This window comes from Saccostrea cucullata, unplaced genomic scaffold (assembly GCF_032062105.1).
Source record: "Saccostrea cucullata isolate Sc308-1 unplaced genomic scaffold, CSIRO_AGI_Scuc_v1 ctg1678, whole genome shotgun sequence".
Classification (NCBI taxonomy): Eukaryota; Metazoa; Mollusca; class Bivalvia; order Ostreida; family Ostreidae; genus Saccostrea; species Saccostrea cuccullata.
In genome coordinates, this window is record NW_026924271.1 from 211,685 (window position 1) to 217,280 (window position 5,596).

Consider the following 5,596-nt stretch of genomic DNA (forward strand, 5'->3'; position numbering starts at 1 on the left):
ATACTGAAGCATCCGGATATCTGGCGTTCGGATATCTGAAGGTCCACTGTAGATATTGTCAATCAAAAACTCAAGCATCTTTTTGATGTCGACTTCAGAATACTTGTGTGTACAATCAGAATGTTTTAACAAGAAAAAGATTTATAAGAGTGATATACCAACATTTTTGGGTAATACAGTCTAGTTTTTTTGTAAATAATTAGATTCGTTAAAGTAGGATTCTTCTCTGCTTTCTGAGTAGATAAAATATTCAATGTATATTTGCTTATTGTTTTTATATAATTTTGTATCTCCATATGACTTCTTTACCATATGTGAAAATAAGAAAAAAATAAATATAGGGTGCATATAAAAATAACTTAAATATCCTAAAAATTTAAGAAAAATAGAGAAAATTCGGATTTGCTAAAATCCATTTTTGTTCAACTATTTGTGTCAATCTGGTAATATCATCTTGTAGACCGTATATGATAATATCTTTTTATGCAAAAAGAAAAACATTTAATCTTTTGAAATAGAAGACCCTATCTCATGATTGGATGCATTTATTTTTATTCTTAATGACCAGGGAAAAGGTAATGACCTTGACCTGACCTTGACTCTAATATGAAACGGTCAAAACTATTCTAACTGAAACCATCACTTAGTATTACCGTCTTCATGATTCTGTGAAAACTTCATTAATTTTTAAATACAAGAAATACAGTTTTGTTTGAGAAGAATCCTAGCTAAATTTAACATATTTTTGCATTAGTGAAGAACATTTTCATTCGACTTATTCTTTTTTTTATTTATTAGAGCAACAGCTGAATTTTTTATAATCAATTTTGACATTAGAAATTGTAAGGCAAACATGATATTTAATTTGGCTGGGTGATTGGTTGCTTTACGCCCATTCAAGAATATTTCACTTGAGACGCCCAATATTTTTTAGACTATAAACACGAAAAATACAATGTGGAGTATCTTAAAACTCTGAATTTGAAAACAAAATTGAGTCTCTTTTTAAAAAGTAAAAAGAACTAATTAAGACTGTATTGCATTATAAAAAATAAGATAATTCATAAACTACTTTTTTTCCAATCAGATGAGTCTTTATATATGAGACTCGCAACAGATGTCACACAGATTTTCTGTGCATTATTTTCAGGTGTAACTATCCTTGATGTGAAGACAAATTATAAAAAATTGGTTACTAGGTTAATTATTCCAAATGGGAAAGTCGGGTTTCTAGCTTTATAAAATATCATCTCACACTACTTCACAATGGGAATTCGATCTTCATAGCAGAGGGGAAAAGTAAGAGGATTATTTTTGTTTTATTTTTGATGACCAATTATTTTTTCTCAAATATATATGGGATACATATATTTGATTATTGAAATGCTACTTCTTAATAATAAGAATATATATTATATAAATATCATTATATAAAATATCAACACTCTACTCTTCATCTCAAACACTATTTCATGTAAATCCAAATAAGCAACCTCTGTCAACAAACAATAAATCAGTTATTAAGTGAATAAATAAATAAGTAAATAAAATAAATAATAAATCCATTTTAAAAACTATATTATGCTCTTTATTTATCTAAATGCTACGTTGTGAATTAAACATGCAAATAATTTTGAAAAATTATTGAAACAAATTATTAATGAAAATGTATACGTAAATAAGTTGTTTTGTTTTATGTTAGTTTTATTCATTTACGTAAATGGTTAGCAGCACTTTTTACAAGTATAGCTGTTTACACTTAACGATGAAATGTTAAAACTAAAACTAATAAATTCTAGAGACATAACATGCTTGAACCTTTTTTAAGAGAATAAACATAATAAGTTTGTTGACAAATGTTCAAATAATATGCATTTATCATCTTTAAAAAACTTTAAGTTTCAAAAAAGAAAGATATTACAATTTTTATAAAGGCAAATCATTAGAAGAAATCAACGAAACCAAATTGCAGTTTTTCATGTACCAAGTTTATTTCCAAAAAGAAAAGGTAAAAATTAAAAATAAGTAAAGTGCCACTAGAAATATGTTCTTAAATAAATTTGTTATATATAATGCCAAAAAATATAGATAGACGAAAGAGGACCTTTAAATGAGATTTTAGAACATATTAATACAAACATGTTATGTTTAGTTTTACTATAATATAACGGCTGCTTCAAATAAGGCTCTAATTTTCATCTTTGAAGGTTAATGAAAAATGTTCTTAAGTATACGAATATTGTGCTGTACAAACTGTAAAACCAAAATTTACAATTTTACTGTAAACACATTATAAACATGAATTTTAACACAATATTTTAACGAACTGGTTCATATCGTTTAGTCTTTGTATTTATGGTTTATTTACTCTTATTGTCTTAAAATAGAGTTTTTTTTGTAACACTATTTGTAAAGTGATGGAAAATCCCACGTTATCCCGCACTTCTGATATTCTTTCACATTATTTCAAAATATCCCTTCGAGATCTTTTACACTGTTACAAATATAAGAGTTCATTTAAAAAATAAATCTTAATAATTCATTACTTAAAATATGTAATTAATGTAGACAAACATAGGTTGAACAGGGCATTTCGTTCTTATCGGATATATGAAAGAGTTTTTAATAATAAAAACATAAAATTAAAAAAAAATAAATCATAACGTTCAAAAATGATTGATTTCCTGATTTACTTATTTAACATTGCGTGCCTTTTTACTTTTCCTATAAATCCACATGATTTTTTTAAGCCTTAGCCTTTTTTATTTTCAAGTGAAGGCCGCTCTTGCGTTGGTAATTGTTCTGGGTGTTTTTGTGAATGTTTACGCCCAGTTTGGTAACAATGTGCAGTTCGCCCAGGTGCAGTTGTACGAGCCTATATATGCAAATCAAGGGAGTGGATCTGGAAATCTATTTGGCGGAAATAATGGATTTGCCGGGTCAACTCTGGGCATCCTACCCATCATAATTGCCGGTACGTATAATATCTTATTTCTGATCATGTTGGCAACATAGCACTCATAAATGGTATGAATCGTTTTAAAAGATGAATCTTTCAATGTTAAAGTCTGCTGTAAAAATTCCAAACAAAACTTCTTTTGAATATTTCTTGTTCAGACATTTAAAAAAAATATTTTTCTAGTATTTAGAAAGATTTTCTCCTATACTCGATCCAGGGCATCCGAAAGTTAAACGATTGCATGGCATGATTGTATCAAAATTGTGAAATTCATGGTCCCAAATGTTAGGGAGTTCTAGACTTGTGCTTTGGCGGGGTTATATGGATTATATAGTGATCTTTTTCTTTACTCCTAAGCAATAAGCATACAAACAGTGAACAGTAATGACGAGCATGGATGGCTCTTCTAACTTTGTGAATTTCATGCCCTTTGGATTAGGGATCTGGTGGTAGACTTGGGGTCTTTTACATAGAGTAAAATCGCATTAATTATTTGAAAATCTTGACCCATGTATTAAGCAAGCAAAATTGCATAATTATTATAATTTAGCGTGCCAATGGTACTGGTGTTAAAGCGGGGCCAATTGTTCATATTGTAGAAATTGCATCAATTCTCGGAACTTTTCATATTTAGGCACTTGAGACCATAGTCACCGTAGTAAAAGCTTAGTATAAAGACCAAAAAATGAGGAAATGTTTTTTATCTTGAGTCAGACATAAAAGATGGGTGAACAAGGCCTGCAGAATGCCTATAGTGCGACAAACATGAAAGTGAAAAAATAAATTTAGTTATAAAAAAATTCTTTAATATGTCATCTAAGATAAAGTATGTTTAAGGTAAAATCTCCACAAATCGCTAAAATCTCATCAAGATTGAAATTATATTCCTATGAAATAGCACACATACACCAAAGAGAGCAAGAAGGATAATTTATTATTGCTTTTCACAATTTTTCGACGGTAGTGGGTCTTTACTCCATTTTATAAAAAAAAGGTTTTTCATTAAAGTATGCCTAAAAATAACAATTTTTGGTGAACAGAAACAAATGTAATCCTGTTATTTCTAAAACCTATCACTTTCAGTAAAAAAACAAAATTTGCACAGATCATGCTAATATTGAAATTTTGTCAATTTTTCCGATAGTGCGTAAGATTGTCACTCTAATATGTATTTTACTGGAAGTAAAAAAGGTTTCCCCTTTGCTATTAATTTTGAAAATTAATCACGGTAAATAATATTATTGAAAGTTCACTTTAATAAACAATCACACACAAAATTTATTGTACAATAAAAAAAGAATACTTAAATGTTTTGTTTTTAATTTTCAGGTAGATTCATAAATACAAGATAAATAAAAATGATCGAGATAAAAATACTCACTTAACGATTTTTAAAGACCATGCAAGTGGAGACGATGTTTGAGGGGATGAGACAGTGTCGGCAATAATGCTTAAACACCATTGTTTTGTGTAGTTTTTATGGTAAAAATGACAATTAAGAGAGGTAGATCTATTTTAAGATTTACTACTGTGTAAATATTAATTATTTTTTGTTCCCAGATCACCCCTTTTATCTGACTTTTCGACAACATAGCTTCGTCTTTATTTTATTGATTCTTAACATTGTTGTTTCAGACTTTGAAAGACCTTTAAGGTCTTTAGAATAAAGTATAAGTGTGGAAAATTTCTATCGCAGTACTTAATAATTAATTACACCATTTTTGAATTTGTTTAAATTCACATTCCTTAAATAATTTATCAAAACACGTAGTAGATTTTTCTGGTGTAAGAGGAAGAAATCTGCTTCGAGTTAACATCTTTACAATTAGGTTTTTGGAATGTCATAGAGCTACATGTTGTTGTGAAATATATAAATTAAATATATTTGAGCAAAAAAATTAAAATCGCTGAAATGAATTTATTACGGAGGAGAAAATATGATGGATTCTTATAATATTTATTTTATTTACAGTCATTTTGTTATTAACCTTTTCACCCATGGCGATTGCTTCATCCAGCAACATGGAGGCTAGATAAAGGTAAATATATATAATAAACACTCACGTAATACCAAATGCAGTTTCATATGATCTTCATATAATCTGCATTCTCGTAAATGAAATGAAAAAAATATATACATGTTTCGAAAATTTATAACTTCCATCTCACTGATAGAGAAAAACAAATCTTGCATTGATTACAGCTTACAATATTTCGATACATGTAATAGTCTCACTATTCAATTGTAGGAATGGTGGAAAAGTGCTTCATTTTTACCAACATCTGCAATATACACATGTATGATAAATAAACACCATTAATTAAAGCACTGTTTTTTTTCTCTCTCAATATTCTGACATTTTAAGTCATTTTTACATAAATCAATCAACTTTTATTTATGACAAAAATCAAAAGACATGCATCTTATCCACTGAAGGAATACAGAGATGTCTTTTATTATTTTCTTCTCTCAAATTGATTGATATTGTGAAAAGTTTAAGAAAAAGCAGTTTGATGGACAAAAATATATATTTTTAGACTAAATGATTGCCTAGGGAACATTATTAGAAAAATTATCCTTACTGTAGTCAGTTACTTCTTAATGAAGTTTATTTTCATTTTATGTATCCGAACATA

The 5,596-nt window shown here is 28.2% G+C and overlaps 1 long non-coding RNA gene across 1 annotated transcript; it reads left to right on the forward strand.

Annotated features, from left to right (window-relative positions):
* The first annotated feature begins 1,243 nt into the window (after positions 1-1,243).
* Positions 1,244-5,285, forward strand: LOC134266087 (uncharacterized). Its single transcript, XR_009991891.1, has 4 exons — positions 1,244-1,299; positions 2,774-2,974; positions 4,932-4,998; positions 5,209-5,285. It is a non-coding gene; the product is annotated as an uncharacterized LOC134266087 (long non-coding RNA).
* The last annotated feature ends 311 nt before the right edge of the window (positions 5,286-5,596 follow it).